The following is a 15,098-nucleotide window of genomic DNA, read 5'->3' as shown; positions in this document are numbered from 1 at the left end:
AAAAAAAAAAAAAACCTAAAACGGTCCCTGAAAGGCCCTAAAGATAGTCTATTATTTTACGGCCTGTGACAAAGCCTCAAAGTAAAGGCTTCAAACTAATAGTAACCACTTCTCAGTATTGTATGGTTCTACAGTGTATGGACATCATTATAAATACCAGCTCGCTACTCATTTTACCTGTCACAAAATCCCAGAGTTCTGTTAACTACAATAGACAGCTTCATAAAAGACAACGATCGAGGACGGCACAGTACAATGTTAGATATGGAGAAAAACATGTCTGAAGGTTCTGAAGGTGTTATGGCGGATGAATCTTCCGTAGATTGGAGAGGCAGACCCTGCAAACCAAACAAACATGGTGGAATGAGGGCTGCTATATTTGTTCTTGGTCTGTTTTCCCCCACTTTCTCTCACTTTCTCTTATTTTCTTTCTGATATGACCGCTTCTATGTTCTTTTGTTGTCTGAAGAAACATGTGAATATGATTATTGTTCAGGTCTTCAGGCGTTTGAGATGATGGCGATTGCGGCTGTTGGGAACAATCTCATAACTTATGTGTTCAATGAGATGCACTTTCCATTGTCAAAATCTGCAAATATTGTCACAAACTTCATAGGCACTGTCTTCCTTCTTTCTCTTCTGGGTGGATTCATCTCTGATTCTATATCTCGGAAGCTTCTTCACTATGATTATCTTTGGCTTTGTGGAGCTCTGTGTATGTTTTTACTCTCTCTCACTAGCTAGCTTGGGTTTTTTTCTCTGGCAACAACAAACTTTTTTTTTTTCATATATAATTAATATAGAGTTATACGCTTTCTGGGAAGTATACGTCCATATATATAATTTTTTCGTTAAATTTTGTAGAAAATATATAGAGATTCTTATTTTCAAAACCAATACAAAACTTCCTTGAAATTTACTTAAAGTAGGTGGCCTTTTGTGTATTATTTGAAAGGAGTCTGAGCCATTAGTGGTTCGGCTTTTGAATATTGCTTATAGTTTATATTACATGTTAATTTCTTTTTGAAATAACGGCTAAATTTATAAGTCACCCCTAAGTTTTATTAAAATTACACAAAGATCCTGTTTATCATATCGGGAAATCTCTTCTAGAAATAGAAGGGATTCTACTTAATTGAAAAAATAATTAAGGTGTTTGAAGTAATTCAATCTTTTTATTTTTTTATTTTTTGTCGAAAAAAAGTGATTCAATCCTTAATTACAATGAACATTTTGAGTACATTTTGAAAAATGAAAACTAATATGCAGGTTTCTATAATTTCCTCTGATTTTAATAAATTTATGTAGTTTTTTTTTTTTTTCTTTTTTTATTACGTCTTCTAGTTTGATTTTATTTTAACGTAAGACTTAATAAAAAATGAAGTAAAACTATGGGGATTTGATAAAAATTTATAGGGATTTAAATCAAAGTCAAGTAGACTATAGGAGCTTATAGATTAATTTTTTCTTTTAAAAATAATAATATTTGTGTAATTTAATGACATTTTGTGTATTTTTTACAATTTTCTCTATTTTTCTAATAAAATTTATAAATAAAAAATTCCACAAAAAATTCTAGAGGGATACTTGTTTCAAGAAAATTGAGCAATAATATTTTTTTTTTAATTTCCTGAATATAGGGTTTCATTCTTCTGGCCATTCAAGCCCATGTACCAAAGCTAAGACCCCCAAAGTGCAGAATGATGGATCATGGAAGCTTGTGTGAAGAGGCAAAAGGCTACAAGGCTTCAATATTCTTTCTAGCTCTCTACTTAATGGCTTTGGGAAGTGGCTGTCTCAAACCAAACATAATCTCTCATGGAGCAGATCAGTTCAGGAAGGAAAATCCTTCACAGAGCAGAAAGCTTTCTACTTTCTTCAACATTGCCTATTTTGCCTTCTGTATGGGAGAGCTTATTGCTCTCACTCTTCTCGTTTGGGTCCAACCAATTCGGGTATGGACCTCGGGTTCGGCGTCTCGGCCGCTGCCATGGCTATCGGCTTGATCTGCTTAATCTCCGGCACTTTTGCTTATCGCAACAAGCCTCCTCAGGGAAATTTTCACGCCTATTGCCCAGGTAAAGTTGATTATTAAGAATTAATGAAACATGAAAAAGCAAGAAGAATTATTTCTTTTTTTATATTTTCTTACAATGATATATAAATTAGAAATATGCAAACTTAATTACTTTTGGTTCAACAACAATCATATATATCATTAAATGCAAATTAGCATCTTTGTTGACATTCAATAATTGATCCCATTTCAAAAAATATTTATTTATTTTTATTAAAGTTGCATTTAGTTATTATTGCACTTACTTTAGATGTCATTGCAATGTTGCCTAACCTTGAGTAGTACTGGCGGAGGAAAAGACTAGCAAGGGCAATAAACTTTCAATCTCAGCTTTTTATTTTTTTAAAATACTCCTCCGGCTCTATAAATATAAGATCTATTTTGTAGTGTAAATTATGCTACAAAATGGGTCTTATATTTAGGACCGGAGGAATATTATATGTGTTTTACATTTTTAGCTCCCAAAATCTCACTGTTTTGAAGGCTTCCTTTTTGGCTGATAGATACAGATGCAAAGCGATATATTATATAATTTTACTTTGAAGTTAGTCTGATTTTGGAAATGAGACAAACTCTCTTTTGCTGATTTATATACTTTTGATTTTCTCTTTGCTAGCTTTTTTCTTTTCCATCACACTTTATTAGATTTTCTGACTGAAAATTCTTTGTTGGTCGGCAAAAGGTTAAAGATTTAATTACCACAGAATCAATTATATTTTTTTGCTGATTAAGACATGATTGAAAATTATTATTTGTGTCTCCTCATCAGGTTTTTGTGGCTGCAATAACAAAGAGAAAGCAAATATGCCCTTCAAGTGCAGACAAGAAGCTTCATGGAAGCCAAAATAACAAGCCAATTAATAATAATGACTCATCAGAAGCATCAACAACTAAATCAATAATTTTCTTCATGCTGAAAAGTTCAGGTATGGGATTCATAATTTTTCTTTTTATATAATTTTATATTTTGGACGATTAGAATAGAATTGGACAAATTATTCCAGTTAACTAAGGAATATTCCCTTTTGGAAAAAGCGAGGAAAAAATGTTTTCCCATGTGAAGGATCGTCATTGAATCAAAAAAAGGATATTCAGTTCTAAATAAAAACAAAAAGGCTATCCTAAAAAAAAATGAAAAGCCTAAATTATACAAAAGGTCCCTGAACTTTGTATCATATGTAAATAAACTTCCCTAATCTTGAAAACTTTATAATAAACACCTTGAACTTTTACACTAATGCATGATAACTCTCATGCTTTTAGTTTTGTTCATTATTATCTGCAAATCACTTAATTTTTAAGGGATTTATCTGCATATAACTCAGTTTGAGGAAATTATATGCATAAAAAGCATAAAATTGATTAGTTTGAGGTTATATATATAGAGTAATTTGTATAAAGTTTAGGGGTTTGTTAAGTTTAAAATGTTAAGGAGATTATTTGCACATAGTTCTAAATTTTGGGAAGTTTTATATAATTTACCCCATAAAAAAATTAAATAAGGGACACGAGAAAGAGAAAAAGGCGGAGCGTGTGCAAGCCACTTGCGAGTCTCACCTACTCTTCATGTGTCCTTCTCTCTCTTAAAAGTCCCATGTTCACTCACTTGATATGTTGATAAAACAATTGAATTGGTGGAAGCATTAAATCAAGATTTATATTGGCTCATTCACAAGTAAACTAATATTTTTCATTTTCAAATATAAAAAGGTCCTAAATGAAAATAAGAAAAATATTCTGTCCGTGTTTTGATTGACTTTATTGACTCTTGATTTTTTAAAAAATTTTTTTTATTGATTTATACTAGTTATAGAATTGGTATTAAACCAATTAATCCTAATTTCAATGAATTTAATAATATATATAATAATTTCTTTTTTTTTTTCCAGATTCCTTGACAAGGCGTGCATCAAATTCACGAAGGGACAGAAGCAAAGGAAAGCCCATGGAAGCTATGCACAGTATCACAAGTGAAGCAAGTGAAGATAATTGTATCAGTCATTCCCATCTTTGCCTGCACCATCATATTCAACACAATCTTGGCTCAACTTCAAACATTTTCAGTACAACAGGGAAGCATCATGGACACACACATCACAAAAGGCTTCAAAATCCCACCAGCTTCACTTCAATCCATCCCTTACATTATGCTCATAGTGTTTGTCCCTCTCTACGAAACTGCTTTCGTTCCGATCGCGCGAAAATTCACCGGAAAAGATTCCGGGATTTCCCCTCTGCAAAGAATTGGCATTGGACTCTTCATTGTGACATTTTCAATGGTATCAGCTGCCATGGTAGAGTACAAGAGAAGGAATTTATCTTCAGATCGAACGCTTTCGATCTTCTGGATCGCGCCTCAATTCTTAATCTTCGGTCTCTCGGAGATGTTCACGGCAGTAGGGCTTGTTGAGTTCTTCTATAAGCAATCATTGGACGGAATGCAAGCATTTTTGACAGCCATGACTTATTGCTCATACTCATTTGGATTCTACTTGAGCTCACTTCTTGTGTCCCTAGTGAACAAAATTACTTCAAGTTCAGGAGGTGGATGGCTCAGTGACAATGATCTTAACAAGGATAGGCTTGATCTTTTCTATTGGCTTCTTGCTTCACTAAGTTTTATCAATTTCTTTAACTATCTGTTTTGGTCAAGTTGGTATTCTCCAAACTCCTCTTCAGCTAAGTATCCAACTAACCAGGATACTTTTAGAGAAGATAAATAGAGCCTTAGGCTAATTAGGATAATCTCTTAGCATCATGTTAGGGTTGCAAATATCAGAGCTTGGAATATTATGTCGTATGGTATTGACTTAGTTGCATATTGTACTGAAAAGGAACGGTGAGGGGGGAAAAAAAGATTAGCTGTTTTCGTACGTAATCCGATCCTTTGTCTCCTTTCTTCTATGCTCAATCATTAATTTGAATCGAGACGGATAAGCCCTAATTAAGGAGAAACTTTTCCTTTGGAGAAAAAAAAAAACCACAATTCCAGGATTCTAGGCCATAACCCTTAATATTTTTTCCCCAGCGTTTGTGTTCCTATGTCATCACTCTCATCGACATAAGTATGATTTGTTTTTCACTTGCATTATTTTTTGTTTGATAACTCACTTGCATTATTTTTATCTTTACTTAGTAGTGCATTGTAATTAATGTCCGTTTGTCATATTTTCTGTTACAAAATTTGGTAACAAACATTAAAAAAAAACTTAAACTGCATCAAAATTCTCTCCTTAATATACAAGGGAAGACTACATCGATCTATCTAGTCTGATTAAAGAATTTATAGGTTAAAGGATTTTGAACGTTATAATCATATTCAAAAGCTAACATTAGTAATTACCAATATCTTAAAATATTATGTATAATTTCAGTCCGTAGGATAACTAAAGTACAACCAAGAAAATAATTACAATCATAATTGAAAGGATCATGGTCCATATGTGCAATATTTACTAAAAGAGCTCGGTGTCATTATGTTAATAAAAAATGGCTTAGTGGTATGTTAACAAATTGGTATACTACAAAAAGGAGACTTTATAAGCTCAGGGACTTGAGAAGGGAACAAAAGACGGGGAGACTCAACTATCTTCTGAAAAGAGATGCCGCTATGGTGAAGAGACAACTATCTCACTTGGAAACATATCTTCTGAAAAGAGATGCCGCTATGGTGAAGAGACAACTATCTCGTTTGGAAACATATCTGGGCAGGAAATAATTACAATCATGATTGAAAGGATCATGGTCCATATGTGCAATATTTACTAACTTTCAACTTTACCTTTCTATCACATAATTTAATTTATAGGTGAATCTGGATCCTCTCTACTATTTTCAACGATGAGCAAGAAAGTCCTTTGAATAAAAAAAGATATGGAACATTTATATTAATTTGGAAGGTACAAAATTCAAAATTTTTATTTTTTTGAAGTTAAAATAGCAGTACTTTTTGCAAGATGGACAATTAAGAGGCAATTAAAATTTGATCTAGATTGCTCAGATTTGAGAATAACATTGTCCACTCATATTTTGAATTAGAAGATTTTGAAGAGCTAACTTATTACATATTCTTCACCATAATCATATGCAAGGAATTGCTTTCGTTTGTGGCTGTGAAAAAGGAGAACGAAGTGGTGGGTATGCTTTATGCTTTATCTAAATGAAGCTATTTCAAAGCAGATCTACATTTTATAATGATGGAGATTTCCTCAAAGTGTAAAATCTTGCTTTAAACCCACAGGCTTTTCTGGGCAAATAAAAATGGCCTCATATGAGAACACGTGAACGAAATTGTTACCTAGAAAACCCATTACAGGGTAAAGTCAAACTGGCTTTATCTTTTGAGATATATCAAAAACATGTTTCAGACATGTTTATTGAAGTCGAAGCTTAATTTCGTAGTGCTCATCTGCTGTGCAATCCTCAAAACTATCTACCATTGGATAATAGTATGACTTTTGATTAAACTTTTCCATGTTTTATTTCTGGTTAAAGTATTAGGTGGGCCCCAAGAGCACCAATCTTTACCAGCAGAATTCATTGAAAATTATGAGTCCATCCATAAGGGTTCATGGATTTAGCACTTTGGTGATAACTCCAATAACATGACACTACCCTAAATACAATAGTGATTAATAGCTTTTAGCTGGAGGGATAGTGAAGTAAAAATGAAAGGGATGAAATGGGATCCACAAATTCAATTTTGTTTTTCTTTTTTGAAAAAATTTGTCCCTTGAAATCAGGTGAAGAAATTTAGGTATTTAAGGCATGTTTGTTATGGAAAGTTTAGATTCCTGTATTTGGTGCGTAGGATGGATATTCCTTTTGCAAAGCCAAATTCAACTAAAGGTAGTTATAATATTTTCATCCATATAGACAAAGAATCCTAAATCTTTTCAAGGAAGCCAAATTGTCTAAAACTTTTGTCCTTCCAAAGATTCATGGCATCTCCAACAACTTCGACACCTTTGGAATTTGATAATCGTTGGACTAACCAGAACTTCCAAAACTCCGATGATAAGATCAAGCATATTTTTAGGCCTTTCTTATCCACCAAACCTCCACCAGAAAACATTTTTCTCTGCCATACTCTAGTTCTCACTACTATTTTTAGTCCTTCTTATCAACCAAAACAAGAAGATCAAGTATATGTTTAGGCCTTCTTATAAAGCATATGTTTGAGTTTAGTGGCTGTTTTCTAGTTCAAACACAGCCTCAATGATTGGTTAATCCCCAAATATCTAAATTCATTCAAAATGCCCCTAAAAGCTAGCTAATTGATCGAGTAGTTTGACAAACTAATCGACAATTGAAATTTCTGTGGAGAAACATGAATTATTTGAGTGACCAAGTGAAACACAAAGTTTAGAATTGATATATCTATACTTAAAATAGTTTTCTGTGTTTAATTTTAAGCTTTTGAGCACTTGAATCGTGCGAAAGTATGCTAATTAGGTTCAATTATGTCAATGGAAAATTGTGAAAATTAATTGGTAAATTGATAAATTTAAGTACATTTGAATTCTACTAAATGATACCCTTTCCCCCCTTTTTGGGGGCTTCGATTCTCTCCTATGGTTTCCTTGTGAGAGTTTGTTTCTCTCCGTGAAAGTTTAGTTTCTGGCACTTTCTCTGGCCACTGCTTGGGAAGGATGTTCGGCTGTGGGTGTGAGTTAGGCGTGTGTGTGAGTGCTGTTGTGCATCGTCTCTCTCCATATTCGCCAAATCTATTTGCAGATGAGAAGGCTCTAGAGATGTTGAAGAAAGGAAGGAAAACAGAGTGTACTGAGGTGATAGTGAACAAATTGGGGATAAGTGATGAGCATCTTTGTTGTGAGTTGGCAAATTTGGAGAACGATGTGGACAACCATGGTAGCATTCAGGTAGGTAAAGATCGCTCTCTTGCAGAAACCGCAGAACAAATCGTAAAAATTTTGAGGATGCATAGTTTAATGATTGCGATGAAGAGCTCAAAGGACAACAAGTATAATTGGAATCCCGGAACACGATTGTGGCCGATCATCAATGTCCTTTTGATGATTTGTTTCTATCATTCCAGAGGCATTTCTAGATCTCTGTTTAATCAATCATCATTGCTAGTTCTAAGAATTCTTGTTTTAATCTTCAATGCTTGTTTATTTGTCTCTGCAAATGACAACTATCCAGGACAATGGACTTTGGTGGACGAAAAGAGCTATCAGATAAGGAATGATGCTCTGTTTATCCTGTTCTTAGAATCACCATGGTACGATTTCTTGAAGATTATTTTCCCAAAGTTGAATGAGCATCTATGCTGGGTTTATTGCTTTAAAGTGGTTAATAACATGTGGCATAATAGAGTCTGTGGCTTTGGATTTTATGAATACGGTGAGGAAATAGGGGATGGCTTGGGTTGTAACTCTAGTATTGATGGTGATTTTCTCGATGTTAAAAATACTGCTGGTTTGATGTTTTGTTGTTATGGTTGGGATGAAAGAATGTTTGGAACTTATGCCATGAAATTTTAAGTAAATGAAGGAATTTGGTCATGAGATTTGGCATATTAATATATCTCATTTTTATCTTTAAAATGAGTGGTAATTCATAAAATTTAAAGTTTTGTACAAAAAGTTATGTCTTTCCAAAGTTAGGTATAAATTCTGAAAAATTGAAAACTTGACTAAATGAATAGTATATTTTGACAATGAAATTGAGCACACATGAGCTGCATTCACACCTGGAAGTATTTTTCCTTTGAAGATATTGTTGAAAGTTTCAAGTAGGACTTAGAACCATGTCATTTCAATTTTTCTAGAATTAGTTATGATTTTTTAAAATTTGGTCAAAATTAAGGTTACAATGAATAGTAACCCAAGAGAAGAAATTTAAAATTTAAATTTTTTCAACTTAATGACTTGTTAAATAGTTTCAATTGCTCCCATTTGACATAAACTTGGGTGGTAAATTGAGATGTTACAAGTATGAATGGTTTGTGGGAAAATGGAAGTTAGGAAATTAGTTTTTTCAAGTTAAAGCAATAAAAAGAGATAAAGATGCTTGAAAAACCCAAATTTTGAGGCTGCAACTTTTCTGGCCAAATGATGAAATCTAACTGTGAAATTTGGTTCACATCCTAAGCTTCAAATGAAGTAGTAGATTACCAAATGTGGAGTTTTGTACAAAAAGTTATGAATTTTTGAAATTATGCTAAAAAGCTGAAAATTAAAAAGAGATCAAATGAATAGTACTTTTTGGAAATAAAATGGAGTTTGAACAGAATAATTAATTGAGCAATGAACATTTTTCTATATAAAGGAATAAAAGAACTTTAGATAGAACTTGGAACAATCTCATTTTGATTTTTTTAGAATTAGTTATGAATTTTCAAAGTTGGTAAAAATTTTAGTGTTACCAAGGTAATAGTAACCCGAGAATATGAATTTTCAAAGTATGGTTTCCTAAGCTTAATGCTATACAATGTGGTTTCATTTGACATGTTTTGGCTCCATTGGTAGTCATAAATTAAAGTGTTACAATATATGGTTATGCATTGATATGTGGTTGAATCAACTTTTGTTTTCCTTAGAAATTTACTAGTTAGTAGTTTCATAAGAGAAGTTCATGTTGCAATTTAATTCAATTACACAATTAAATTTTGCTTAATGATATAGTACAGTTGAGGTTGAAATTAGTTTGATGGTATTTGAATGATTAATGATCTACCATACTTGAGTCCTACTAAACTCCAATTCATAGGTTAACAAGGAAGGCTCGAACATCATCTTTAGGGGTTGTCATCACATCCTCTGTTGTCCTTCATCACATACTTTCCTCACTCATTAATCATTGATAAATCCATAAATAAGTATCTTAAAATTTCCATTCATTTAATATAATTAAATATGTCCTCTAATGTATTAACTTATAATGTTTCTTAATTAGAATAAGTTCCAACTAATTTAAACTTACCAAAGAGCGACGATCCAAATTAGATTCATTATAGTACATCCTTTTAACCTAGTAGTTTGGAATATTAGCAACAAGTTCTATCAAGAACAAATATAAAAAGCTCAATTGATTAATGGCCATACTAATTTATCATAATTAAAAAAAAAGTATCTTTGTGACTAATTGATTAGTTTACTGGCATAGAGTACACTACAAAAAAATAGACTTTAGGCGACGACTTTCGGCGGCGACAAAAAAAGTCGCCGCTGAAAGTCCACTTTCGGCGGCGACACCAAAAAGTCGCCGCTGAAACCAAGACTTTCAGCGGCGACAAAAGTGTCGCCGCTGAAAGTGGACCTTCAGCGGCGACTTTTTTTGTCGCCACCAAAAGTGGACTTTCAGCGGCGACTTTTTTTGTCGCCGCTGAAAGTATAATATAATAATATATATTTTATTTTACAATATTAATAAACAAATTGACGAAAATGGACTTTCAGCGGCGACTTTTTTTGTCGCCGCCAAAAGTGGACTTTCAGCGGCGACTTTTTTTGTTGCCGCTGAAAGTATAATATAATAATATATATTTTATTTTACAATATTAATAAACAAATTGCCGAAAATGGACCTTCAGCGGCGACTTTTTTTGTCGCCGCCAAAAGTGGACTTTCAGCGGCGACTTTTTTTGTCGCCGCTGAAAGTATAATATAATAATATATATTTTATTTTACAATATTAATAAACAAATTGCCGAAAATGGACCTTCAGCGGCGACTTTTTTTGTCGCCGCTGAAAGTATAATATAATAATATATATTTTATTTTACAATATTAATAAACAAATTGCCGAAAATGGACCTTCAGCGGCGACTTTTTTTGTCGCCGCCGAAAGTGGACATTCAGCGGCGACTTTTTTTGTCGCCGCTGAAAGTATAATATAATAATATATTTTATTTTACAATATTAATAAACAAATTCAATCTGGCTCAGCGGCAAGAAGGTTGGACACGAAGGGAGGCGGTCACGAGTTCGAACCTGGAAGAAGACACATTTAAGGTGAAAATATTTAGATGATGACGTGGCGAGGAGGAGTGACGTGGCAATGACGTGGAGGTGGCTAGTGATGATGTGGCGGTCGGCGGTGATGACGTGGCGGCCGGAGATGATGACGTGGCATCGGCGGTGATGACGTGGCATTGGTAAAGCCAATTCTTCTTAGGCATTACTTTCAGCGGCGACAAAAAAGTCGCCGCAGAAAACACTTTCGGCGGCGACAAATGTCGCCGCAGAAAAGTCTTTCAGCGGCGACAAAAGTGTCGCCGCCGAAAGTGTTTTCTGCGGCGACTTTTTTGTCGCCGCTGAAAGGCTTTTCAGCGGCGACAAATGTCGCCGCCGAAAGTGTTTTCGGCGGCGACATTTGTCGCTGCTGAAACTTCTAAAAGTCGCCGCTGAAAGTATCTTTTAACGGCGACCTTTTTAGTCGCCACTGAAAGTTTTCAGCCACGGCTGCTACGGCAACGACTTTTCAGCGGCGACTTGTCGCCGCAAAAAACTTTCGGCGGCGACTTTTGTACTTTCAGCGGCGACTTTTGTCGCCGCTGAAAGTCAATTTTTTTGTAGTGGTAATAATAGCCTCTAATCAACTTCAAATTGACTTTTTGGAACATCATAAAGATTTTTCTTTATGGAGTAAAAAATTTTCAAAATATTTTTAAATGTGTATGTATTTTTTTGCCAACAAATGTGTATGTGTATACATCTTATGCATCCACGCTTTCATTAGATCCAGTATTTTGATGATACATATAGAAGAGTTTGTGTTGCTAAAAAAATCAATAATAACAGTGTCTACACATGTTTCTATAAGTGGTTCTTGACATTTTCTATATTAACCCAAGTCTATACACATTGCCTTAATGTTATTGATCTTAATTTCTTAATCATTTTCAGTTCACATGTTTTCAGTTGGCCTAAGTTATTCTAGCAATGTTTCAAGATCTTAGTGCATCATCTAAAAGAATACATACTTGTCCTAAAACCCAAATTAGACTTAATGACACCGTAAAGCCAAGATTGGCTCTAAATATTCTAAGTGATTACTCATACCATACCCCAAGGTTAGAAGTGAAAATAAATTGTTTAAGTATTCATCTTTCGTTTTACCATAAGTCAAGTTCTCCTTAACTAGTTTGAGTATTCTCATAGTAAATTGTTAAGACAATTAAATTTTTACACTTAAATGTTATGGGTTCATCTAACCCAAATCATATGTTAGTCTCTAATATGAGTTAGTGCATGTTTATCAAAGTTCTTGCTTAATATAACGTGTATAAAACTCTCGTAGATTTAAGTTGAGATTTGTGATTATATAGTTTGTCTTGAGTGTCACATTTGTAGACTTTATGTTTACCATGAAATCTAATCTTTATAAGTCTATTCATCTTTGATTATATTATCATAGGTTTTCATCTAAGTTAAATTAAAGATTAGTTAAGGTTACATAAGTCAATTTGGAAAATAGTTGAATACAACCCAATGTTAAGTAGTTCACCTTGAGTTACCTTATTTTAAAGAAAATGTTCTAATCATCCTCACCGCAAGCCAAGGTTGTGTCAACCCCAATTGTATGATTAAATTTTATTATTCATCATAATGCAGCTAAAGTCAAGTCCTTACACCTCGAGTCAAATACTTCACATAGAAGTAAGTACTTAATATCCTCCAACTTGAAGTCAATCTTTGTTAGCATGAGTCTGGTTTTATACTTGTCAAAAATCTTTTATGAAGCTTGAGTCTAGCTAGTACGTATTGCTGAAATCCATCCTCAAGTAATCTTAAGATTTTCAATTCAAATGATAACAGAGATCTGTTCTGCTACTGTCATATCATTAGAATACTTCAATTGATGTTCTTGATCCTGAACACTTGATTGTATCATTTGGAAACATCAAGTTGTTGTGCTTTATTTTCAGCTAGATCAAGTTAGTGAACATTAAGCCTAACTCAAGTAGTTCTTTATAAATTTACCTTATATTTCTTCTACCTTGAGTTAATGTTCTTTAACTAAAGGTTTATCACAAGCTCAAATTAGTTATCCCACATTTCACATGGTAGATCACCATCCTAACTTGAGATACATGCTTCAGGTTATTTAGTCTTCCTTCATGGTATGAAAAATTAGACCAAACCAACTAGATTAGACCAAAAACTTAAGACCTGACCACTTGTCTGGTCTGGTTGATAGTTGGACCCAATGGGATTTTAACCTAGATAACCCAATATAAACCAATTTAATCTAGGAGTAATTTAGGTAACTTGCTAGGCCGCGTGGGTCACTTTTATCCTCACACAAAAAAGCAAGAATTTCTAGAAAAAAAGTAAGTTGTAGGATGAAGAATAAGAAAGCAGAGAAAGAAGAAGAGAAAAATAGTAGAGAGGCACTTGAGGCTTCAAGCTGTGCGAGAGACACTGAAAAATAAAGAGACACTAAGTCTAGATTCAAATTGAAAAACAAGGAAAAGAAAAGTGTGGCTTCTCTAATATGACGTTGCCTTTATATTTTTCTCATTTTTTAAAGGTGACAATAGATACATGTGATTTGTAACATCTTAATTTATAACCTCCTTTTACATCAAATAGAAGCAATTGGAACTATCCATTAAGTCTTTAAGTTGGAAAAATTCAAATTTTAAAATAAACTTTCTTGGGTTACTATTCACATAACCTTAAAATTTAGTCCAATTTTAAAAAATTATAACTAATTCTAGAAAAATTAAAATAAAGTGGTCCCAAGTTTTATTTAAACCTTCAGAGAGATATTTGAGAGTATTTTCAAATTATGGATTCATCTCATGTGTACCCAGTTTTCATGTGAATGTGCACTATTCATATGGTTAATTTTTTAATTTTTAGAATTTATGCCTAATTTTGGATAGGCATAACTTTTTGTAACAAACTCCAATTTTAATAAATTACCACTCATTTTAAAGATAAAAATGAGATCTTTTATACTACAAAGTTTCACTATCAAATTCCTCCATTTTCTTAGAATCATATGGGTCCCAAATTAGGTGTATATTAGGTCAACTTTATCCCTTTTAAACCTTATTTTTGCACCATTATGTTTTACCATTTCAAATTTACTGACTACCATGCCATTCAACTTGAACCCATGCTTCAACTATATTATACAGCATACAATAACCAAAGAGTTAAACATCTATGCACATACAGAGTACGTAACATCATTTAAAATTTCATAACATAGTAAAGGTCTTCAAGCTATGGTCACCTCTTTACCTTTTACTTGGGTGCTTCTATCCCCTCAATAGTTAGGATTTAAACATAATAGGGTGAGATTTCAAAGAATCTCAGTAGCAATGAACAACAATTATAGCATCAAAATTTAAGGTTAATTCATGTTACATGCAAGCATTTAACTCATGCATTATCATGTCATATGGAAAGGGAGCATATAACATATCATTCAACAACTCAACTAAACATATTTGCCAAGGTACCAATGCAAGGAATTACTCCTATTTCCACATTTAAAACTCAACCACATCGTGGCACATACACATAACACAAACAACTACGGTAATTTAACACTAAAATTAAAAGTTCCTGCTACCTCTTTAGAGACTTGATTTCTTGATTAATTCTTCTTGCTCTTGAGCTTTTTCTTGCCTAGTTTTAATGCCTATTAATCAAACAACAATGGCATTCCAATCAACTTCAACAATTCCATTAACACTTTAACTTAAAAACCTAACCATTTAACCTTTATTTTAGGGTTTGAGCATCGTCATTTTTAACCTAACTTCCACATGTTTTTCTACATGATTTTTCATATAGAATCCAAATATGGACTTGGATTTATTAAAATCTAACTCCTTCCCCTATATCTAGGTTTGGCTGAATTGTATATATTTGGATTTAAAAATTCTATTTTCAATTTTAATGTTTCCAAACACATGTTCTTCACATACCCCTACACAATTTCACCTCCTAAACCCATTGGAAACTTCAAATTAATAGAAATCAAACCCTATCTTAATGAAATAGGCTGGCTAAACAGTAGCTCTAAACTTCACAAG

General features: G+C 33.2%; 1 pseudogene; it reads left to right on the top strand.

Annotated features, from left to right (window-relative positions):
• Positions 1–222: 222 nt before the first annotated feature.
• Positions 223–4,907, top strand: LOC114725902 (protein NRT1/ PTR FAMILY 4.4-like; annotated as a pseudogene).
• The last annotated feature ends 10,191 nt before the right edge of the window (positions 4,908–15,098 follow it).

Source organism: Neltuma alba, unplaced genomic scaffold (assembly GCF_004799145.2).
Source record: "Neltuma alba isolate B1F8T4 unplaced genomic scaffold, ASM479914v2 tig00012295_pilon, whole genome shotgun sequence".
Lineage (NCBI taxonomy): Eukaryota > Viridiplantae > Streptophyta > Magnoliopsida > Fabales > Fabaceae > Neltuma > Neltuma alba.
The sequence above is the reverse complement of the archived record's forward strand: the minus strand, read 5'-3'. Positions and strand labels throughout refer to the sequence as shown.